General features: G+C 40.6%; 1 protein-coding gene across 25 annotated transcripts in view; it reads right to left on the minus strand.

Moving 5' to 3' along the window:
- The window catches only part of MBNL2 (muscleblind like splicing regulator 2), a 106,060-nt gene that overhangs the window by 79,843 nt on the left and 237 nt on the right, over positions 1–25,980 (minus strand). For 6 of the 25 annotated variants that reach the window (XM_023947705.2, XM_023947711.2, XM_023947679.2 and 3 more), the window contains exon 1: positions 9,518–9,802. The exons of 12 other annotated variants lie outside the window; for them this stretch is intronic. The gene's annotated coding sequence lies outside the window, so the exon portion shown is untranslated. Of the gene's footprint in view, positions 1–795; positions 836–9,517; positions 9,803–25,316; positions 25,654–25,980 lie in introns of those variants that run through there. 7 more of the 25 variants (XM_086880865.1, XM_086880867.1, XM_086880854.1 and 4 more) reach the window with 4 other exon arrangements.

Raw genomic sequence — 25,980 nt, forward strand, 5'->3', positions numbered from 1 at the left:
GCTCACATTGCAGTGGAAAATTTGGACTGGTTAATGTAAATCTCAACATTTCTGTCCTTTTCAAAAGTTTAATTAATTTCTTGTAGTTCAAGCTTAGTGGCAAAAGGATATTTAAAGACACACTTTGTTTTGCACTTTACATTATGTATTGCCATGCACAACTTGTGTGTCAAAATAATTTAAAAGCTTCCTTTAACCATGCACAAATATCAATTCGATATACAACACTATTTTTGAAAGGCAATGTCAAAATTTCTGTGTTAAAAAGTGAATAAATAGCAAAAAAGTAAAAATAAATTTGATGTGGTAAAGTAATATCATCAACACTACTCAGAGATAAGAAAAACTATATAAATGTAAGAAGTGGACTGCTGCTGCTGTGCTTACACACATTTCTATTCCAAAAACAAGTTTTCAAAAATTACTTAAATGTGTGTTTTGAATGTGCCTCATTTTAGTGCACTATTGCTTAGCTTGTAAATAAGAGATTTTATATCAGCCTGTACACACTCTGGTCCCTGACACCTGGTAGGAATTTCTTCCATTTCATACAACATTTCCAGTATAAAACAGGTGAGACGTAAAATCAAACCAGACCAGAAAATAAATAAACCAAGCCAAACCAAAATAAAAAAAATAAATAAATTAACAACCTCAGTCTCGGTCAAAGTTATGCCCTCTAGTAATCCTCTGCAACTTTACTGGCTGCAAAGTTTGCACTACCAATATTTGGCTTTCACAGAGATAACCACTTTATAACAATGCATAGGTTCATTTCAAATCCTGAAAACCTACTTGAATGCCTCTTCTCCACATTTATCCTTCTGCCCATCACCTGAAAGAATAGAAATCATGGTACCACTTTATAGCAACTGATCAGGACTGTCCACTACAAAAACAACCAAAAAAACCCACCAAAAATACACAAAAACCGCAACAAAAAAACCCCACAAAACAACCAAACACCCCAAAAAAATGCAAAAGCAAAAAAAAACCACAAGAAAACCCCACAAAATGACAAAAAAACCCAAACCAAAACAAATCCCCCCTCAAACCCACCATCCCCTACCAAAAAAAAAAAAAGCCAAAAAACCCCAACCCCTCCAAAAAAATTATACTCTGAAAAGACAGAAAAGAGAGACAACAAAGATGCTGATATTCTATATCTAACTGATATTCTAGCTCTGTGCTTTCTTACAAAAAAAGTTTATTCAATTTACATATTGGGGAGTGGTCAATTTAATTATTATGGTTCTGTAAATTTGAATGGAAATCCACAATTTATGGTCCCATATTTTATTACCAGATGAACAAAGCCCATCAGGAAAACAACTAAAGAATAATCCTGCATGATGTACCCTGAATTTCCCAACTGCAAAACTGGAGTCAAAAGAGCCACACAAAAAAAAATTCAAAAATTTTGAAATCAGAAAAGTAGAAACCTGTCCACAAATTTTAATGTCTTATTTCAGGAGAATCATTTTTTTACCTTCCAATGAAGCACTTCAAAGATTATAATCACCACATTTATCTTTCCCCTAAGTGAAAAGCATGCTCATGTTTTGGTGATTGGAGTCCCAGACAGGTGAAATACAGGTGCTTATCTTCATGAAAGGAGACTGTTACTTCTAAATCTGTTTTAATTTCATTTCTCTTTAAGAAAAACAACAAAAACCCACAAACCATCACCACCTCATATTGATTCCTATTATAAGTATCTTCAAGTTTAAGAAGAGAACCTTACTGCAGTACAGCTATCTCTTTCCCATTTCACTGGAAATCTGAAAATATCAAGTTCATTTCATAAAACCTTATCACCTACAAGTACGTTTACAAGCAACTGTCAGTTTTCATTAAGGAGTACAATTCTGACAATGGTACGGAAGAGCTAGGAAATACAAATCCTAAAAGCTCGAAATTAAGCAAAATAAAAGCAAATTAATCATGTCATCTTTGTAAACTGATGATTTTTGTGGAACCCAGTTATCGTAATGACTTAGGCCTTATGGATGTTAAAGAAATTTAATTTAAAAGAGCTAAGCCTTTGCAGACAGTATGAAGACTAAAGTCAGAGCAGAAGTTCACAACAAACTTACAAGACTAAATATCATGTTTTATTTCTAATAATATACTGCCATTTTCATAATTAGGTTTTCCAAGAGAGTTTCCTTCTCTGCTTTGCAACAATAGCCATAAGCAGTAAGACAGTTTGCAGTTGACATAAAATTTTTGTGAAGTCATAACTGAAGCCGACTGCGAAGAGTTACAAAAAGATCTCATGATAATGAGTTCACTGGGTGATAAAACCACATCAGTTTTAACATAAAGATAGGCACAATAATGCAGGTGAGGAGAAAAACAAACAAATAATGAATAGCAAACCCACAACACTGGGTTCCAAGACACTGCTACAGAGGAAAGATCATGTGCACATTAGAGGCAATTGGATTAAGACTTCTGCAAAATATTCAGCAGCTGACGGAGTATAAAACAAGCAGAATACTTGGCACTATCAAAGCAAAACAAAGAAGAATTACACTGGTGTGTATTGTCAGGGAGCATGTAACTCTGGAATGATAAAAGAGTGAGAGAACAGTAACAGTACCATCACAGTGGAAAGGCTTACATTTTCTTTACTGTGGAAAGAGGCAACAGTGAGGTTTTTGACAACAGAAAGAGTAAGAAATTCACATACACTGATAATGAGGACCACCAGATTTTGACTAGGATGTAGGGAATGTTCAGTCATTTACCAGAGGGGAAGCCATGGAAAATACAGTTGTTTTGCACACAGCAAACAGCACAAGAGTGAAGCTAAATGGCAAGTAATGTGTTGAAGGTCAAAACTACCAACAAGTAGTTTTAACTTTTCAATTAAAAATCAGATTATTTAAATAGTCATCAGAATCAACAATGGCTACTATGTTTGAGAAGGAAAGCCCTCCTCAAAAAGCTTCTCACCCCTGGCAGCTCAAGCCACACGCCAGTCAAGGCATTGCTCGCTTCTGCCTTCTTCGTTTTTCGGAAGGCAGCTCCTTACAAGCAGTGTAGTTCTACAACCACGACTGGCTACAAATCCACAGGGAAGCCCCACTGCAAGAAACTCAACCCTTTCACCTTCTATTTCAAACAAATGTATTTCAGAGATGACAGACTCATCCCACCTAGCTTTGAGCACTTAAATGAGTCACTGGTGACCAAAAAGCACTATCTCCTTCACCCTCCTTGTGACAAAGGGGAGACAAGCACCCGGGACCACCGTGGGGCCACTAACCTAGCTGGACAGACACATGCCCACAAGGACCACCAGACCAGATGGATTGTGCCATTGGCTCTGCACTTCAGAAGAAAGATTTACCAGCTTGAGAGAGGAAACAAACCCAAGCACAAAAAGGTTTGTTCTCAGGCCTTACTCTCTCGCCTTTCACTTGTGTTCTCCTCCTCAAGAAACTGGGGAAAGAAGGTAGGACAGACAGAACCAGAGTGAAAAACCAGAGAGATGAGAGGGACTGCATCCCTCCTGCCCTACAGAATTGTCCAACCAGTTCTAGTTTTATGGATAAGGTCCAGGATACAGATTCAGTTGCAGGTATTGCTCTCCAGCTCCACCCACCAAGAGGGATGCTGTGGCTTCTTACACCACTTAGGACCTCTTACGCCAAGGATTAAGCTGAAGGCTTGTTCCCCGCTGGCGTTTCCACTTCAAAGAGCTGCTACTGTGGATACTAAAGCCTTTGAAAGTGGCCTCACTGCACAGTCCTGAGCATTAAATGAGGTCTTTAAAAAAAAGGAGGTGGGGGGGGAAAGTGGAAAGTGCATTGGCTTTATAAACACATCAGTGGGGCCACTTTCAAAGCCTTTTATGCCATCTCCAATGTGACAGAGGAAGTCTTAAGAGTTCTTTAGCTACCACCCCAACTCCCTTAAAATTATGGCAATAAAGTAATCCATCCCCAAAGTGCTTCCCAGCATTAGTAGAGGGGAACTAAAATACACAAAGGAATTGTAAAAAAAAAAATAAAAATATGCACGAAGCAAAAAAGTTTTTAAAGACAAGCACTAGACTCCAGGACAGCGGCGCGCCGTGCTGCCAGAGCATGTTCAGCATGCCAATAAGGACTGCAGCACTGCAATCCCCAGCACCAGCAGCCCACGCACCGGCATCCTCCTCTGCAAAAGCCTCATTCATGCCAGCTGGAGGAGGTGGCCCAGGCCACACCACTTTTTGGCTTGGGGGTGAGGAGATGAAGGTGGGAATGCTGGCGTTGGTCTCCTTGCGGCAGACAGAGGCTGTAGGAGGGGATTCTGTGCCACAGGTGAACACAGCCATCAGAGAAATCCCATATGTGTTATCACAGCCTTTTAAGTAAATAAGAGTGAGGCAGTGCTGAAGTCCTGAATCATTAACTGGGTGCAGAGGTATGCTCCTGCCAGCAGTGAGCCTGCCTGTCCTGCCAGGGGCACAGCCAGAGGGGTCTGCTGACAAACCAAGGCAGCTCTAGGCTTGAAATATGCATATAGCTGCTGATAACAGCACTGCAGATAGTCTGAAAAGTGGAAGGAAATATCAGAAAAATATTTAAATGGAATAAAAACAGGGCTTTGCTGTCCAAAGAGGCAGCCACTTTACCCACCTTGACATTAGCAGGAGTGTCCCACAGAGCTGCCAAAGGAGACTGTGAAGGCACAAACCTGACATGCTGAAACCCAGCATTGTAACATCATCCTTCTGAACAATGGAAAATAATGGAAATCTTGCCACTTGGAAATTGTAGGTTAGTTTTAGACTAAGCTCAAAACACTGCCCATGACACCTTTAAATTACACAAATTATGACAGTTTTAGAAAACTAGGGGCTGGGGGACTGAGCCATTCAACATACCTGAAGTATATATAACAGAACAGTAGGGGGAAAAGAATCCCAAAACAACAACATAAAATTCCTCAGAAACTCAAGTTAAAAAGTATTCAGTCTGGATCGAAGTGAACAGCAGACAGTTTAAAAAAAAAATATTTTCCAGGCCTCTTAAAAGCAATCACACACAAAAAGCATACTGAAAATTTGCCTTCAGAATTCCCATAAAAAAAGAGAAAAAGGCATTTCTAACCAAATCCTAGCTTTCTCCTTCTATAGAACTACCACAGGCAAACATTTCTGCATTTTTCCTTACTTGTAATCTCTAATTCTGCCTACTGTCAGAGGTGCTGTGCTCCCTGCAGGAGAGAGGATTTTACAGCTCATGAACCTCCAGACTGACCTTGTCTCTATTTATGAGTTCAGCAATGTATGACACCCAGATCTTCCCAAAACACTTCCCAAAATGTTTATCATCCACTCAGAAACTGCTGAAAGAAAAATCATTGATCTAAACCAGAAAAAAAATAATAGACTTTGATATAAACCATCTGTTCTTATTTCCTGATCCACTTCTTTATGCAACGACTGTATCACTTAATCCCTCCCACTGTCTTTATTAGCTATTGTTTGTGTAGTACAAAAATTACAAAGATGAAAAATGGTATTTTTATGGGTGTGTGTATATTATATACGTGTGTATATTATGCATGCATGTATGTATTTGTGTACATATATAAAGATATGAAAGAGGAGGGAGAAAAAAAAAAGGAAAAAATAATAAAATAATAATAAAAGGAGTGTGAAGCTCTGCATTTATCAATTTGTTTACAGCTGAGCTCTTTTAACTGGCAAAGTTTCAGGTATCACAAGCCCACCAGGTCCTCTGCCAGACTTACGACTCCAGGAATCCTACAAGTCTTCTGCAGAAGCAGCAAACTGCACACTGGCAGTTCTCAACAGCTTTAGTAATCATCAGTAGCACAAAGAGTCCCCTACATAATTAGTATTTCTTTGTGTTAGTTATAAGGATTTTGCATATAATCCCCCTGTTAGGTACACTCCTCAATCTTCACAGCCCCAGACTTTTCTTTTTTTAGCATGCCTGAAATACTGAACTAAGAACATGACATCGCCAGCATTATCGGGGAGAGAGCTCGGTGTTTTAATGGCCCAGCTACAAAAGAGTGAAAAAAAAATTGTGGTGATTAAGAAGTTGGCAGGTCCTAGAAAGGGGCTGCATAACTTCTTCCTCCTCATGCACCCTCTACTCCATGTAGAGCAAAAAAGTTTGGTTTTAAAAGAAGACTTCTTTTTAAAAAGAAGACCCTGTACATCAATAACCAACAACTGTCACTGCATTTGCTAATAATGTATAAGGAGATTAGTTTAATTAGTCAAACAGTTAATAGTGACATTATTTCAACTAGTTTTCAGCACTGACACTCTCTTGAAATGAGTTTTATTTTCCTCAGGCTATAATTTCAGCCTGTTTACAGACCAGTTATATAGCACTGGTGCACATTAGTTAATCATAATACATTGTATTAAACATATCAAATTAGCTCCACAATCAAAGGTTTTAAAAAAAAAGTACATACTAACAAATTTTAAAGCAAGTGATTTAGTTCTCTCTTGCTAAAATTTTTTAACAGCCATATTCATAAAAAAAGGAAAAAAATAATTTGACTTTAAAAAAACTGTTTCTTCCCTGGAAAAGAAAAAAACAATCCTCAAAAGTCAGAAATTTCTAGTAACATTAGGAAGCACAGTATCACTAATAGCTATCACGTGAAATTTAAATATTAGCAATGTGTTAAAACTATATGCAAAATAATTAATAAGTAATTTCAATTAAATACTCTTTTTCTCATCTCTCAGGATTATAAAACCCGAACATTTTACAGAGTTTTTACAAATAAACACAGTACAGATTATTTCTGACATATTTCTGAGCAACAGAGAAGAAGATTCATTCTCAGCAGAGGTGATACCCGAGTGCCGAAAATCCCACGCAACATTAAGAGCCATTTTTCTTGCTCAGGAAAAAAAAAAAAAAATTAAAAATGGTAGCACATAATTATCTCACATTTCTGTAAAATGTACACTTACAAATGAAGAAGTTGGTTTGCCTTTATAAAGGCTCTATTGTCAAGCACTATACTTCAGAACCTCTAACTCATTAGAAAATTCTACCTTAGGAAAATAAAGCTGGAAATTCTAAATAAAGTAATTATTCCTTGAAAACAGACAGACTACACACAGTAAGGTTACCACACTAACAGCTCTGATGAAACACACAGAGCAATTAAGCAGAAAAAATACTACTAAATGAAAAGAGGTACCCAAATCTGGTCCAAAATACTTTTAAAACCAACTATTTACATAATAAATGTAAATACAGAATATTTAGTACCACCTCTACTCTCCAAGACAAAGGTTCATTTACCTAACCATATAAAGCAGTAGTATATATGCACCTTAACCAGGAAATATATTTTTTAATCCTTTTGTCATTTGATTTTCTGCCAGCAGTTTGATACAAGCTACTTGACTAAGTGATGAATGCAAATTTTCACTTTGGTAGTCAGGCATAACAAGGGTAACTCTATACATTGTGATCTTTAAGGTATGGAAACCAGACACTGAAATTATTTGGAAGTAAGAGACTTTCTTTCTTCAGAGAAAAGTTTTCTCTGAAAGCTGCGCATGAAAATAGCTTTACATGCAAAAACTAAATATTTGTCTCATATTTTATAGCTTGAAAAAGATCATTTTATTTGGTTCTAATTATCAGTCTTTGCATCACTGTTTAACACAGTCTGCACACGAACAGCACATTTAAGCATCAATAATGATAGTTAAATGTACATATCCATACCCTTTGGATTTGTAATAATAATGCCCTGCATCCTGGCATGTGCTTCATTTGTTGGCAGAGCTTGAAATTCTCAGAAGACACAAGGTTGTTTTTACTTCGAAGACTGTAGCATTCAAAAATAACCTGTTCATAAACTGAGTATGCGTCAGCAACCTAGCCACAGGTCTCCAGCAAGTACTTGGCCAGGGAGCGGGGAAGTTGTATCAGCCTTCTCTGAGCAGTCAGCTGTGAGGAGTTGGGAGGTGACATCAGGAGTTCTGAGTACGTGTCCTGTACTTCTCCTTGAAAAATGGGAGGGGCAATGGACAGTTGGTCTAGAAGGGCCTACTTGCTGCAGTAGCAAACTAGTGTAACTCATTCCTAGGAAAAAGGAAATCTTGAAACTTTCCCCTCAAAATTACATCACTTAAAGTTTTTTTTTAGGTAGCAAAAGGTTCTTCTACCTGATTTCTCTTTAAGAAATTGAGCTTTAGTCTCCCTTAGTACATATGCTTATTTCTTCTACCAGTGTCCTAGCTGAATACAAGTATCTATATGCAATATACGTGGCTATTATAGGATAAATAAGAAGGCAACATTTTCTTGTTGTCTCACCAAAGGTTAATCTTAGCGGGGGGAAAAAAATTAAAACCCAACTATATTATATACTGTACATATAAATGATGCTGCTATAACACAGCTGAAGTCAGAGTGTTAATTCAGGTAATTTTATCCTGAAAGCTACTGAGCACCATCAATGCAGATGGCAGTCTGAAAAAGTTGAAGAGGCTTCAGCATATCACAGGATGAGGAAATGTTCTCAGAGCCCTCCTGCAACATGATGGTAAAGCTTGCTTCCTTTCTAATAAATAAGAACTAAAGACTACTCTATTCTTCCAGAATTTTACAGACTTCTGACTAAATAACTCTTCTTTCTCTCTAGAGCATTTAACATAAATCTTCTCCATTCCTTCCTGAGGCTCCTCCTCTGGAAGAAAGTTGATGTGCCTTAGCACAGTGAAATCATTGCTCTAAAAGCCAGCCTGCTCATTAAATTATTCTGCTAGCTGTGTGTTCTCTCATTAAAAATGCATAAAGATCAGATAATTGCAGCACGTATTATTAACCTTGTTTTCCTTGTTTTCGTGTACAGGTTCTGTTTTGCTGCCTAGACAAAGACCTGGAAAGGGCAGCTTTCTACAATAAACTACAATAAGCTAAACTACGATATGAAAAATTCCCCCAGCTTTCCTTGAAGAGCACAAGGAATCACAGCGCAGTCAAAAACACCCATACTTTTATAATAACAGAGCAAAATACTGTAATCTCATTGTATACTTCTACAAATCTAAAACAGGCAGTCTTGGCTTTAGTTAAAGCTTCCGATAGGGAATTATTTAGATCAGCCAGTCTAATTCACCTAAATCTTCAAACATAGCTGCTATAAACTTCACAGATTTCCAGATTGACTCCTTCTCCGTCTTAAAGCTAGGCTGCACTTCCAGACAACAACCCAGCTAAAAATCCAATTAGGGTAGCAGCACTTCTGAAACACTGACCTATTTCTTTTTTTACTTGTTTTAATATGCATATACTCATGTTCTATTTCTGCAGAGGGCTATTTACACTGGAAATTAATACCCTTTGAAAACAAGTTACCATAAAATCCACCTATTTCACCCAAATAGAATCCATTCACGGGAGAAACAATGTTTCCCCGACTCCCCCAAGCAACACATACAGTATGCAGTATACTGCAGCAAACTCTTGAAACATTCCATAAAAGACAAGGATCCTCCTACCTTGTTTAGCCCTGTCTATTCGACACATTCCCAACGTGAACAGGAACATCTGATATAAACAAACAGCCATATCTTTCCCATCGCATCATGGTAACTAATTCTCACACGAAACGATGAGCAGCCTGTAATGTTTTGGGGTTTTTTTTCTCAGAAAGCCTTGTGACTTATCTGAGGATTTTTTCCTCAGATGATGAAGCAAAGACACAGCCTAAACTCTGTTGCTGAAAGACTGCAGCCCTTCCTTCTCACAGAGCCCTCCCAGCATATGGCAGCCAATCACACCCAGCTTCGTCAGCCCTACTGCTCTTAAACTGATCCTAACGGGATGATTGACACAGCAACACAGCACTTCTAATGTGTAAAAACAATGCATCCATACCAATGAACCAGGAATTTCCCTCGCACTGGGAAGGAGTTTTACTGGTGAGGCAAAGCGATAGCTCCATGAAATAACATACGCAGCAAAAGCAAACAACTCCCTTTCCCTCCGCTGCAACAGCAGCTTCACCATCTCTTGCACAAGGATTTTCAAAGCTTTTGCTATTTGTAAACGCATGCACAAACAACATTTCTGAAATTGCAAAACTGCAGTGGTGCTGTTTTGTTTGTAAAGGTGAGACATGCACCATAATATATCAAACCATCTATCTTCTATTTTAACATGCAGCCAAAACACACTCTGATTCAGGCAGTAATATTCCCATTTTAATACTGCATAATCTTACGTGCAGTGTCTGCATTTAACAGCAATACAACCATAATATCTTTCTGATTATTTCAGACTGGTTGTTAGGGACTGCAGGTATGGGATGTTTCTCAATGAAAACACAATCTATACGATGGTGTTTTAATTCATATCCATGGCAGACAAATCCCATCAGCAGCATCTAAACTGAAGTCCATGCAATTAGCTTGCAACTGATGTTCATTTGTGTCAAGGTTCTGGCATAAGGACTACGATACCAGTTGCCATTTTCAAGTCAAGCTGCGGGTAGCTCGACATGCTTGGTACACAAGGTCTGCTGTCAACCAGTTTTCCTATACATTTTTCTAAAGTTTTAAAACACAAAAACAAAGCAGCCAAGGATTATTAAACAGGAGTTGCAGTTAAGAAAAATACAAAAAGGAGCTAAAGCTGAAAATCAATCTTTATCCAAAAAGGGATAAAGATTGCAGCGCAACAGTACTTTACGCAGCAGTTTAGGCAATTCAAGCCATTACACAAAAAAATGTGTAAAATGTGTTTAAAATGCCACTAAAAGTTTAGAAATATGAATAGACAAGAGGAAAACAAAGCTCTCATTCACTGGCAGCTCTGTCCCAAGGCCCCATTGTTTCCTGTGGACTATTTTGCATATTATAAACACAGCTTCCCAAAAATCCATTATTCCTCTATCTAGCAAGCAGAAACTCCTTTTGGGCTTCACCATCTCCCACATAATTTGTGAAAACCCTCCCCTTCCAGGCATGGCTGAAATGTGTTCTTGCCAAGAAGGCTCCTGCCAGTCAGCCCATACTTTCTGTTCATTCACCCCCTCCATTCGTCTCTATTCTGCCTTATATTAAAAAAAAAACCCAAAAAACCAAAACAAAATTCTCCTCAAAAAAAACTCAACAAAACCACAAATAGTTGATTCTGGTGGGTTCAAGAGACCCTGGGGACAAGGGAGGTAACTCCACCCATTATTAAGATGGCTTGGTGCATCTCGTCAGGATTTTCCACATTCTTTTGACTCTGCCAAACTTGAGCTGCCCTTGTTAAAAATTTTCCATGCTGGACATCTGCTGCAGGATTTATTGACTTTTCTGCCAAAACACAGTTTGCCTATTTCTGAGATAGCCTAGACAAAAACATGTTGCTTTGCCATATTTGTAACTCACTGGGGAACTCTGTCTCCTCTACCCATGTTGGGACAGCCTTGAAATTTGGCAAAGTGCTGATCCCTTGCTTTTTTGATGTTTTTGAGGGTATTTTTTTAAATATATCAAGGTTTTTTAATAGGTTTTGCTATGCATATGAAAATATTTTCCTATTTGACAAAACTTTAAAACCTGCTAATATTCAGCTGACTCACAGCATCTTTTTAATTTTTTTGTTTCTGATCCCTACAGTGCAAATCTCGGAAAGTGTTCTGCAGTAAGCGTCCGATTCCTTCAGCAATCCGTCCATATGTGGCTGGAAAGGCACCAGCCCCACAGTGCGACTGAGCATGTAATGGGCTCAAGTTACAGGAGATTAGCCGGATTTCCCCTGTAACTGCTGCTCCCATCTGCCAGAGACCAGACATTGGAGCTGACAGCAGGAAGACAACCTCGCCTGTCGCTCTCATGACCCTTCGGCTGGTGCCCCACGGACGTGCGTGAGACAAGCCCTTCGGAGCGCACTGCAGAGGGATGCCAGAAAGGTCAGCTGGGCCAAAACATGGCATGAGGCTGGGCACCGGAGGGACAGTGAGAAAGAGATGCAAGAACCAGAGTCTGGCTGGCCTAGTCGAGCAGGTTACAACACAGAAGAAGATGGTGGCCCTGCCAGAGAAGGGAGAGTGAGCAGCCCAGGCAGCACCGGTCAGCAGGAGCCAGCCGCCCTCTCCACAGACCGCAGACACATCCATACCACAACACCCACCGAGAGCTTCTGTGGCCCATTAGTTCGCTCCAAAAGAGGGAGGAAATGTGCGAATTCGCTCAACCCTTCCCCGCCACAAACCCAAGGCAAGTCAGCAACACAAGTCCTGAAAAGGTGCGGGCTCAGCAGCTACCCGATTTCAAGTGCCACTGCTACACAGTGCACACACTGCTCTTCAGCCACTGCAGAGCTTTAACTGCAGTCAAACGGGGCTGGGCTGCTTCCAGAGAGCACTCCCAGGACTCCTGAACCACAAACACCAAACTAGCAGCCACACACCCACCCAGATCCTCGTGTGGGTCATTATGTTATAGATTCTCCCGTGACAGCAGATCAGAAGACCCTCAACTCAATTTGGCGTACTGAAAATAAATCACATCCCATTTCTGAACCCTTTAGCTAAGACCCATCAAAAAGTTCAAGAGAAAATATATGCTCTTTCTCAAAAATGGCACTTGAGTAGTACCATAGTAAGGCATGACTTCATGGACTGCACAAAACTAATTTTTTAAAAATAATTGCTCTGTACATTGAGGAGGGACTAGTTCTCAAATAGAGATATGCCCAGGCATCCATTCATTTTTCACATCAGTTGCAAAGAAAAAGGCCAGAATTTCAATTTTCAGTCTGATTTATACAAACATACTATATATTAGATGGCAAAACAGCATCATCTTAGAGAAGCTGAGAAATTCAGATGTCAAACTCAACAAAGAATAAACAAAGGTAAATTCCCAACTCAGAAAATGCCATCTGCTCTGCCTGACATGCTCCTGTAATTAATGAATCAAGGGAAAAATGCTTCTATCAGTGACTATTCACACACAATTTTCTGAATGGTCTTGATACAACTTTTGAAGAAAAGTGGACTATTTTTGAAGTAATAAAGAGGAGGAGAACTGAAAAATGCAGAACCCACACAGTTATTTTTCCTTCCTTACTCTTGAATCACAGCAATTAGGTCTAATTCCAGAAACAACAAAACTTGTCAATTTAAAGGGAGTTTTGCAAGAAGGGTGGAACATATGTAACACCAGCACCGAAGTCACCAAGCAATTTATGCGATAGTCAGTTGCAGCAGATTGATGATTTTGAACCGTGCACAGATGACCTATGGCAATAGAGACGTTTTGATAAGTTTGGCAATGACAAAAAGAACTGCAAAACTATTTCCTGTGTCAGTAATAGACTCTTCCCTTAGTAACTTCCCACAACTGTTACTACGAGCAAAATTCAGCTTTGGTAGCTATGGTCTGAATGACAGCATAAAGAAAAGTCAAAGCAGCTGCCAAGATTTTAGAACTAGGCACTCATACATAATACCACTGACGCCAGCTTTTGCAAAATACCACAATTTCTATACTGAGGCTGAAGGGATGGTGGAAATCATTATTAAGTTAAAAAATTTAAAGAGTAATATCAAAATTCCAAGTTACTAATTGGGAACAGGTTCTGAAAGGACAGGTCTAATCTTTGTTTTAAAAACAGGCTTACCACAAGAACTTTAAGTCTGGCTTTTTAACTCTTTTAACTTCCTACCTCCCAGACATCCCAACATCTCCCTAACCTAAGAAAACTGGAGATTGTCTGTGCACAGAAAGGAAAAACAGGCTATTCTATTTTCATCATATATATGCTGAGAGAAATATAAAATGGAAACACTCCACTGAAGCAGGCACATATTCAAACTACATGTTAGGAATCAATCTTACCAAAATTAAGGTGGTTCCTGGAAGCTTTCCAAATGCTCTCTCTCCTTCCGCTGCTCGCACAAGGCGTTTAAGCCATGTCTAAATTGTGAGATCCAAACACATGGGTTCAGGCACACATCCAGTCTGCATCCTGACTTTATTTTAGGATGACACCAATTCCCCATTGGGATGAAGACCAAGTACATGTGCACCATTCCTTTAGAGGGTGGTTCCAGTTGGGAAGGATGATGAAGGCATCAGCCAGAGGAGAACTGCAGTTCACTCCAGCCAGGCTTTTGTAGCTGAACCTTTGAGACACATACACCAGGTGCCATGGAGAGCCGAGCTGCCTCAGGATTGTAGCCTTATGCACTTAGCTTGAAATACATTTGACCAAATATAAACAACCACATTTCACTGAGTCACTCTACTCCCCCTCTCTCTTTATAGTCACTGAAGAGAAATAGGCATTTGTGGGCTGTGATTCATCCTATCCCAAAGTAGCTATTCTAAGAGATTCCATCATATCCTAAAAGCATCTGTGTTTCTGTATTGGTTACCTGAGACGGTCACCCTTAGGCTTCTTCTATCATGTCCTTCATTAAACATGTAGGAGATGAAATCTTACTAGAGAAGAAGCCTTATTATGAACATAAATATTTAGATATTTCAGTTACATACACTGGATGGCTCTTTAGATTTTCAAATTCAGTTCAAATAACCAAAGACATTAGCATAGAGCTAAAGGACACCTGTATTTTGACAATGTACAGTTACAGCTTTGGTGTAAATCCTCAGCTTGCCATAAGCATGTTCCAGCTATGTTGCTATAAAAGCTACATAAGCTTGTTCTCTAAGCTATGCTGAACATGTTCCAGTTTTTTTTTTTCCCCCCCTGACTGAACAGCAATCTTTGCACTCACTCACGCCTTCCTCCTCTGAACAACTGATTGACACCAACTTAAACTGAGAGGAGTTGAACTGGGCTTCTCCTCTCGGTTTTCTTTTTTGTTTTGGAGGGGGACATTTTTGGGGAGAGGGAAGGTTGGTAAAATAACCATTATCCTGCTGATTCTATAAGGCGGATACTATAAATCGGCAAAATAATAAGCTCAGTAAAATAAATTGGCAAACCACCTACATTGCCTTACTTCTAGAACACTGACTTATGCAAAAGTTTTTTCAGGAAAGTGATTCTGTTTTTCTTCATGACAGCTGAATAAAAAGCCATCTTCAGTTTGCTCATCTTAAATACCAAATCTAAGAAGTATTAAAACATTAAAATTTAAATTTTAATCATCCAAACCCAGATACCTAGTTTCTTCTAGATGCCTAAGGGAATTTCTGTTGGCCTTCAGTGGCCATTGCTGGAAGGACTGGGTTACTGGTATGTTTTATATTTGCCAGCCCCACACAGATGTCCCAGATATAAAATTGTCTAGTGCCACTTTAGATGACATATATTTAGATACCTGTACCCATCCAAAAATGCAACCAATTCCCCAGAAATATTCCTATCAGAACAGATCTTTCCAAATCTTCCAGCAGAATGTAAAAGCGTTATATACAAACCAGAAACCCTTTATCAACAGCTGCTGAACCCTATCCTTTTATGAATCACAAGGAATCACAGTGTGAAAGTACAAGCACTATTTAAGCCAGAAACATATATCATAAATTCAAGATGAATCTCTCTCTGCTAAATGACTTCATGTCCCCCTAGTTTGTGCAATACAAACCATGGCCAGGGATTTACCCGATGGAAGACTCTCAAGTTTTCAATCTCAGCTGAAATAAACACCAAATGCTTAAGCCTTCATAAAAATGTATTTCAAGCCCATGTGGTTAGGAAGAATACTTCCCAAATGTGTCAAATTAAGATGTGAGTGTTGGACCTTTAGGTTTTCCATACTCAATTGAAAACAATGCAAAGGTGTAATCCAGCACTACCACAGATGAATAAATCATCTTTAGTAGACCCCCATGTACTGGGAAGTTCTTCCATCACTGATAAAAACACGCTCCTTCCTCCTCAGACCCCTCCATGACTAATTTCCTCCATACCCATTGTTCTGGCCTCAGATTTGGAGTAGTTCCTATTCAAACCCACAACAGGAGGAAACCATTTGATAAATCACCTTTTCATAAAACCTACTAACCTCAGCCACAGAGTCACATGGGCACAGGAAAACCCTCTTGTATTTCAAGGAATACAGTGGAGGATACATATACTAAATTTCTGTCCCTTATCTTGGGGATTTCCAACCTACTGGGAAGACAGGAGCAAGATTTGTCCCCCAGGAAGTTCCTAAATGACCAAAATTAACACATCATATAACTGTATCAGAGATGTATTCCAAGCAAGTTTTCTGCATGCAGAAAATCAATGTAGATTCAGTTATCAGCCTCAAATATATTTGAAATCCTGCATATAATTCTAGCAATGACTGCAAATAATACATCTTTAAATGAGTGATGTGATGAGAAATCTCTAACTATTCTTTAAATCAAAAGCTCTATTTTATTAATCCATTATAAACTGAAAGGCAAAGGAATGCCACCAAAACTAAGTTACATTTTGAATTTTCCCATCTTCAATTAGCAAAAAAATAATTCAACTTGCTCTTTTTAATTCATTAAAATTACCCAATTGTTTTTGCACACTACTGCAATACAGGTGTAAAACAACCTAGTTTAACAGGTGATGCTGCCTCCCATTTCCCTACAAGCTGCCTCTTAACAGCCTGAGTCTGTAGGGTAGGTGCTCAGGGGCATGCAGCAAAATCAGCAAGCAATCTCCACTATAAGCAGAGAAAATAGGCTCCAGGAAACTTCACAGAAAATGAAAGCCAATTGGATAATTTTTGTTTTTTAAAATCAGTAAGAGCAGCATTCAATCCCTCACCCTTTTACAGCAATTAATAACCCACACATGTAAGAGCAGAGGACTCTATATAATTAAAAAAGCATTACTTTGGCAAGAAGAGAGGGTCTGGAGTATGTAAGTGCAGGGTTTTATTTCTTTCTGTGAAGTATAGATGACAGGTAGGAGAAAGCTATGCCAAGTGAACTGTTGGCAAGCAACTAGTCTTTTGGTTAACAGGCAGCTCTGTTTTGTGAAGTCTATGAGTTTGTGTTCACTTAGGCAAGCTTTTCTTTAAACATTAGACTTAGATGCATTCAGTCATGAGTTTTGCACCAAATTTCCATTTGCACCTCAAAAGAGGTTGCTTTGTTTCAGCTTGTTTTCTGATTACTGTGAAGTGTCAGGAACACTTTGTTGTATAATGCAGGGCAAGAAACAAGGTCCCCTAGCAGAAGCACTGTGTGGGATAAAATGGCATCCAACAGCATGACCTCTAAAAACAGCATGTTCCAAGTAGCACATGTCAATATTTAATCCCACCACCCGAAAAATGAAGCAAATTACAGAAAAAATTGCCTCAAAAATCAAAATGCATACAGGACTTCATTCACCAGAGATCCAAAGATGGAACGGAGAGTTTATTTGTAGGGAAATGTCTGTACAGGGATAACATCCAGCTTTCTAACACAGCTACTTCACCCATTCTCTATTTTTCTCCAACTATCCTCTTCCTCTCTCTCTCAAAAAAAAAAAAAGAAGTGATAGAAATTGACAAAAACATTCATTTGGCTGTTCCCCCTCATACCAGTTCTAATAAGGATAAAATATGACCACCAATATATATTAAAAGAGCCAAAATAAGATTATAAGCTATCCCGCCTGCTACCTTTGGCTTACTTAAAAGTAGTACTACTAAGCAAAGGAGAATGCAGGGAAAAAGTGCAAGATGAAGGTTACAGGTCTTTTGCCATATTCGCTATTTTGTATAGTCTTATGAACTTAAATGTATAGTCTTGTGATTTTAAGCTAAATTTCCCTGCAGGCCAGCTGCCCTTTTGGCAACTGTAATGCCACCTCATCTGCCAAAGCTACCTTCAGCAGACCCAGGAGGAGAGTTTTGCCTATTTGGGCAGGGTATTAACCATCAAAGAGTTCCCTTCCTTCAGGGACAGGTAAGTACAAAAGAAACGTGTTGACAAAAATATTCTGCTGGTCCTCAGGTCATAAATACTTAGGTTAACAATACTAATCTAAGCATAATACACTGAAACATTACTGTATGAACTACAAAAGCTGTACTGAGGGCATGAAAGTAAGTGTACCACCAAGCATCCCACAGTAGCTGGTCAGCTCAGTCCAAAGTTGTCAAAAAAATTCTTCACTTGAGAAGGGGGAGGCAGAGGGAAGGGGGTGGAATTCTCCTAGAAACTTTGATTGTAACAAACCTAAGGGCATTTCTTACCTAGTATACCTTCTGCTTCAAAAGAAAACTATCATCAAGAGCAGAGTGGGTCAGCATGGCTTTGCCTTGATGAGCCTGAGAAGCTCAGAGGGCAGATATTAGCTCCTTTGGTTGAACTGGTGGTGTGCTGCATTACTCTCCCAGTAACAAGAATTCCCCAACATCCAACCTGAATCTCCAAAGAAACAATCTGTTGTTGTCTCTCTTGGTGTCACCTGGCACTACTAAGTACAGTTTGGTCCTACTATTTTCATAATCATCCTCCAATAGCTGTAACTGCTACTGGACTGTCCCTTGCCTACTTTTCATACAAGCAAATAAGCTCAGCTCCCTCAACCCAGACCCCTAGCCCTAAAAGTGACTTTTCACTGGAACTAGATATGGCAATAGGACTTCATCTAAGCTGTGACCATGTGCTCAATTAACATGGGATGAACTAGAAAGACTTAGTTTTCTCTTCCCTTTACCACTGGTTGCACATACAAGGGATTACCACTCAGATGTTTTGCATTTGCTTCTTTTGATTCCTCTTTGTACTGCTGACAGAAGGTATATGTTAAAAGCTCTGCATCCTGTACAGAAATGTCCCAGAATTTCAGACCCTTCTATTTCAGTACTCTCAGATATTTTGCATATTGAATACACATCTATTTTACAAAGGTATGTAAGATCATGCTACCTAACAATAATAAATGAAGTTGGCAGTGCTTATTTTCTATAGGAGTTCTTTATAGGTCCTTTAAAAGCCCCCAAATTTTATTTAGATGTTTCCAATTATAGCCATTTCCAAAGATTTCTTTTTGAGACAATGTAACTTCAAGAGTACTGGCAGCTCAAAAAAAAAAACCAAAAACCAAAACAACAACAAAAAGGCAAAAAAACCCCAAATCCACCAACCCACAAACAACAACAAAAAAAGAAGTCAAACCAAAACATCTAACCTTCATGGATATCCATTCATTCTGCTCCTTCTTTCACTCTATTATGCAGAAATCAACAAATAGCTAAGAACCTGCTGACAAAATCTTGCTGGAGTAAGCAAAGTGGAACTACAGCAGCTTCAATTATTCCTCCTGTTTGGAAAATTCATTATCTCAATCCTAAAAGGCTCATGCACAGTTCTGTACTAATGACATTTTCCCCCATCCCAGTTTGTTTCCAGCAGCAGACTCCCCCAGGGACTCAGCAGCAGTGGGGATCAGCTCTAGCAGTTTAGGAACTGCTCATAACATGTAAAAAAAAACCACTTCAGTCATCTTTGAAATTTGTAAAGAAGAATGGTGTAAGCTTTCCAGAAAGCAAGAGCAGTGCTGTAGTAATCCTCCTGTCAGCCCCAGGGCCATCACCACAATTCAGATGACCAAACTCTTCTGCTGCTTTGTGAGGGAGGAGTATTGAGATCCACCCAGCTCTGGCCTCCAGTTATTGCCACATTATTAGTCAAGTGGCCTCTTTACAGCTCAGGAAGTGGACAGATTTTTCTTCTCCCTTCCTCTAACTCACAACAGCAAGGACAGGTTATTTTAAAATAAAAAATGACTGCCTGAAACCACCAACACCATCTTCTGATGGAATGTTAATCTTAACATTAACCTGCACTCATCCTTCCTGTCCACACTCACTACAGCTCCCACAGGAGGCATATCCAGGTCTAACCATTCCCAGGATTCAACAGCTTGTGTCTCCAAGACAAATCACATGCCTCTCTTGTGGGACCCAGCAATCCCAATGACACAGCACACTTCATCTGCCATGGTATAAACTGGACTGGGTTTTCCAAGGAATTAGAGGGGAAGAACCAGAGAAATCAGATACTCTCCAGTAACTGCAAGAAGCAGAAGAAATACGCTCCACGACAAACAGGAAGCAAAGAGCACAAAGCATTATGAAATTAAGTGAATGAATTGAGTAATGCAAGACCTATCTCTAACCGCCAACAGGCAATACACAATTCCAAGAGTGAAATATATTATATACATTGCATCACCCAAAGCTCTCTAGATGAGATAAAAATCCCATATCTTTTTTCCCCACTCCTCACAATACAGCGCCCAAGACAAGCAGACACCAAGAAGCACTTCATTCACCTGTTCTGCAAATGTGAAATCTAAGGTGCTTATATTAAAGCTTCTTTATTAGATTTCATTAACCTGAAAAGCCAAAGCTAAAATTTATTCACTCAAAGATTACAATAAAGAAACAGCTTTAGAAAGACTAGCATTAATATCTTGCAATGGAAGGTAGCAGAATGTCCCAGAATTACGAAGCTTGAGAATTTCAGCAGATGCTTTGACACAGGGTTGAACATGATAAAATCCCCAAACCTTATCACTTCGCGTTTTTTAAGAAAAGCCATTTCTTCATAGTCCTCTTGGCACTTTCACAGATCACACCTGGACCAACCTGCAAAACTGATCATATTTTTGACCTAACGCTTTACAGAGAAATTGAACATTATGGATATCACAACACTACTGCAGTTATGGAAAGAGCATTGCCTCATTCAGGCAAGTGAAAGCATGACCAGCTTCCCAGGAACCAGAAAGCCTCAGCAGACTAAGGACTGAGAAACTCCAAAATCTTGCAGATCTCATCAACAGCAGCAGGGCAAGGGCCTGAGGGCTCAGAGACCCACACATCAGCAATGATCAAAACCACAGTCAACTCCTGACAAACTCTGCTACAGTAACATACCCAAAAATCACCCTGATGTTATCAGTATCTCACCATATGCATAGGATAGAAACCCCCAAATGGAGAAATTGCCAATAAATGCTGAAATAACTAATGCATCAAAGCCTATACTAAGTCTTTCCATGCTCAAGGCCTATGACATCCATTCAGACATACTGCACAGCAAGGAACTACTCCCCTTTGTGAAAACCTTGTGCACACTTGGAAAGCCCTCTCCGGAAACAAAACGGCGCCTCGCCCATAGCCACCAACAGCCAGCTTATACAGCTCAAGCCAAGTCCATTTAGACATCTCTTAATCTTAAAATAGGGTGTCCTTTTTTTCCTGAGACCTGCAAATTCAACCACACTCCTTCCAGTCTGAAATCATTAACAAAATACTTGGAAGTCTCCTTCCTCCTTGAAACTGTCAGTCCTACCACTGCTGAGGAAACTCGTGGATATACTGTCCTGAGCAACCACTGGTTAATGCCAAATCTCCCATTCCTGAAAAAGATAAGCAACAAAAGCAACTATTGGCTCATTTCAGTAAGCCTAATGGTACCAGGGACATCAAATGAAAGGACATGGATTTCCCCACATTTTAAATTATCTCTTTTCAGAGGAGGTATGGGCTGATATAAACTCAACCTCACAGACCTCCTTTTGGTACCATCAGGCATGGAATATTTGTCTCTCACCAGGGGGGATGCCTCAAAAGGGCCCACAAAAATATTATGGATGGTTTGGATCCTTCCTGGATAAACCAGGGCAATGAAGAAAAGGCAGCAGTAAAAGCTGCTTCCACATCACTTGCTCTTTCCCCTGTAGAGACCTACAAAGTTCAATTCCCTATACACTACGTTTTAAAATCAGTGTCAAACAACCAGGTGAATTAGCCAGCAACAGTCTCAAATTCTGCCAATGTGAAAGTACAACAGACCTATCTAACCTTCAGCATAAACACGGCAGCACCATCCAAACAAGGAGGAATAGCTGAAGTAAAACCTAAACCTGGAATTCGGTGGAGAGCAGAAGAAAGCCCTGTCAAGAGTTTGCAGCTACAGACAGACCCTAGGTTTGTTGCTTTAAGATACATGATCCCAGCTGGTCATAGGTCAGAAGTATTTCTGGACTTTACACTGACATTATACTTTCATACTGAAATGCTGCTCAATAACAGCACTGCTGTCTCAGCTCTATCTAGGCAAAGAGTCATCTGTGTCCCCAGTGCACTCTGGGCAGCCCTTCCAATCTAGGAAATCTGATTCCTCCAGAACGTGTGATGTATGTCCTTCCCCAGTAACACAGCATCATCCTCCCATCTTCCAGGCTGCATCCTCACAGTGCTCAAACATCTACCCGCTCTCCCGCAGCTCCCCATGTCCCAGCCCTGGGCAGCAGCAGAGCTACCTTGGGCTCAGCAGAGGAACAGCCCCTGATAGTCATCACTCTCATCAGTCACCCAACCAGAGCTCAACATTTCCTGCATGAAATGGACATGAACGTGTTGGCATGCAACTGCAAGGCAAGATGAACTGTTGAGTTCTTCAGCGCTTTTAAGATTTTTGAAGAGGTCTAGTCTTTCTTCATACCTGTAGTTGACTGAGCCATGTATTTTTATTCCGAAGCTAGTTGAGTGTTTTGATACTGTGTTTCTCTAAAGCCCTCAGCCAATCAATTGTGTCAAACGCAGTTACCACAAATAATCCAACCACAATGATCAAGACAGCAAAATACACAGGGAAAGAAAGTATCAGCAGAAGAAAAGAAAGAGATTGTTTTTGTTTTTAAAGGTTTACTCATGAGAAATAAGTGACTTGAAACTGAAAAGCATTTTTGATTAACACTCTGCCTTGACTTTCATTTCAATGACATTTTAATGAACACTTTCTAAGTAGCTCTACTTGCAAATGAACGTGGGAGAATATAGAAGAAAGGTAATGGGAGGAGAAAAAAATAATCCATCAGTCATTTTATTTCTTAGATGCCTCTGAGAAAATAAATAATAATTCATCAGGGGAAAAGTGATCCAGCAAAAATTTGACTGTTAAAAGACATCTGGAAAGGAATAATAAGTAGACTGGAAGAGTCTGAATTATGATAGAGGGCTATGAAGAAAAATACAGTGTGATCTGGAAGCCAATTAGGTGACTTTGTAATTCTTCAAAGATGAAGGCAGCATGTTCGCATCTGTCCCGAGTACTTCAGCCACAGAGAGCTAACAATAAACTGTCAGGAAAAAAAATTTATAGAAGAGCAGTAAATGTGATTGTAGGACTGGCTGGAGCCATGAGAAGTGAGATTTCTACCCTGGTAACTGACAGCATGAAAATACCTTCTTTGATAACAAGTTTAATGTGATTCATAGTTCTTTATTTCTATTTTTGTTGCCAGATTCAACAAAATTCAGAAACATTCAAGTAGAACTATAGCAAGACCTGTGAGGGCCTATTAAAAGGGGAGTAGGGAGTGAAGGCAATATAAACAAGAAAACTGTTCATTCACCTAGCATGGCATGACTTTCCGTGAGAACACGCCAAATCTAAATAAATTAGGCTATATAATTCTACTTGGCAGCATAAGGAGTAAAATAATCATGTAGTGTTGCTGAGATTCCAAGAGCTACCCAGAGGATGCAAAAAAAATCTAACACCATCAGGCAGCAATGGGAATACCAATTTAATACACTTTTTATTTCTCACTGCCATAAATCAGGACAAAAAGTTAACAGAACTTTTTCCAGCATCTTGTAACCAATCTTTTAACCCAAGGAAAAGCCATACTAAGAAGGCTCCCCAAATGGCACTCACATGCCATTGGTAGCAGGATTCATGTACAACTTTTACTATGGTAGGTATTACCACAGTTTAAGAACCCCTAGGTTAGGAGAAAAAGCATTTAGTACTGCACAGTACAATTCTAGAGACTGCAACCAGCAGAGAAACTGCAGAGCATCTGGAGTATAGAAGATGAAAATTTCACCCACCAAGTGTTAGCAGCAAGTAGACTTTATTTTTAATCTTCTTATGACAACTGTTATTCTATAAAAGCCAAATTTAAGAAAATGATGCTCAGATGAAGATTTCAGCATCACAATCCCAAACATACCAGTTCCAAAGATTAGACATTTTGGCAGGGTTGCTGTTGACTAAACCCAGGCCATTTCTTCAGAGAGAGGGCCATAAATAATAGAGGACATAAATTTCAGAGGAGAAGGCATGTTGAAGTGACCCGTGCTGTATCATCCACCCACCTCTCTGCACAATGCAGATAGGTACCACTCCTGTGGTGTCAGTAGGGATGCCACAACAAAACAGCCCATCTCTTCAGCTGCAGGAAAACAGGCACTGTCCTGCAGGTTACCTTGCACAGACAGACAGACAGACCCCCACACTGTACCAGGCCCACGGCTATTCCAGATTTCACTGACACGCAGATAAGCCATAGTATATGCCTGCAACTACAGCAAGTGCCAAAGACTGGCGTGCCCCAGCTGGGAGCTCCAGCCTGTGGCAGAAGTTCTGTTGCTATGATCTCCAGTGAGGAACACTGGAGCTGGCACCCCACCACCACCTTATCAATGGGGAGAGAAACTTGCAGGGCTGGCTCTGCCCAGGGGTTCACGCATCCTCTAAAAGCATGAGGTTGACACTGCACAAAAGGGCCTTGTCCACAGTAGGAAAAACTATATCCCTTCCAGCACCAGTGTCAACTTCACCCGACAAATGCAAATAGTACCGGTGCCAAATACAAGCTACAAATTGACATAATTGATGCTGGAGCAACCATGTTTTTAAACTTTAAATATACTCAGAAACTCTATGAAAGACGCTTTCTACTAGTCCTTGAGAGTAACTTTAGAGCATTTCCCAGAAGAGTTGAAATATGTATTTGGCCCTAAAGCTTACCGCAAGTACCTTTTTCATTTGCACAGCGTGGTACGTGCACACACGAAGGGAAAATAGAGGACAGATGGTTAAATCTATGCATATTTACCAAGGTATGAATACCACGTTAAAATCATAAGCACTAGGCCAAGTCACACGTTTAAAATTAATTACACTTCCGCTACTACCTACAAGTCCACACTGCTTTGAAAATCTACAAGTCTGAACAAGATACGTCAGTGTGACACGATCACTTAAGTATATTAATCCCACATGGATATCCTCTGCAGCTGAATTAAAGGCGCACAAGTTATTCCTTGCTACTGTTCAAATACATATTCAGCCACATTACTGTTGTCTCGTTCCCTCCCAGCAGAAACGTATACATGCCCAAAAGAAACAGAAAACAAAACATCTGGAAACAGAAGCCTATCGGCAATGTTCTCATAGTTCAAAAAATACGTGCGCATATTCTGTGTGTATGTAGACGAGTACATATGTACACAAGGAATAAATATATCGGGTTTCCACGCAAAGCCACGAGTAAGAAAAACATTTCATTTCGGACAGTTCCCCCCCCCGTCACACTCACCTTCACGGGTGGCAGTCCCGTGTCGTGTCCCCCCCCCACGAACCTGCCCAGCGCTATTCCCCGCTGGCCGCAGCGAGCCCCCGGCGCAGGGACGAGGCGGGCGGGCACGGAGCGGGGAGGGAGGATTTGGAGGAAGCCGCTGGAGCGGCCACGGCCCCACGGGGCCCTTTCCCTTTCCCTTCCAGAAGTAACACAAAGTTATGACTCCCGCTCGCCGCTCTCCCCGCTCGCACGCCGTGCCAAATGCTGAGTTAACAAAACCATAAATCACCGCTGAACCAGACGCGACGGCCCAGCAGCAGCGCCCGCCGCCTCCCGCCCCGTCCCACGCCGCGGTGGCTTCCCCAGGGAAGGGAAGGGGAGGCGAGCGCCGGGGGCAGCGGGCACCCGAACCGGCGCGGGGCTCGGGGCGCCTTCCCGCGTCCTTGGCGGCGGCAGCGGCAGGGACGGCGGGTCCGGGAGCGGCGGGACGGGCAGCGGCGGCAGCTCCCCGCGCAAGGAGGCGCCGCGGGCCGCCGCGGCCGCCAGGCTCCCCCGGGGCCGGCGGCACCGCTGCCGCGACTCGTCCCCGGGGCGGCGGGCAAGCCGAAGTCCCGCCGCCGCCGCGCACCCGCCGCGTCCCCGCGCGGCCCGGCCCCGCGGCGAGCGGACACGGGCTGTCCCC

Source organism: Cyanistes caeruleus, chromosome 3 (assembly GCF_971803275.1).
Source record: "Cyanistes caeruleus chromosome 3, bCyaCae1.hap1.1, whole genome shotgun sequence".
NCBI lineage: Eukaryota > Metazoa > Chordata > Aves > Passeriformes > Paridae > Cyanistes > Cyanistes caeruleus.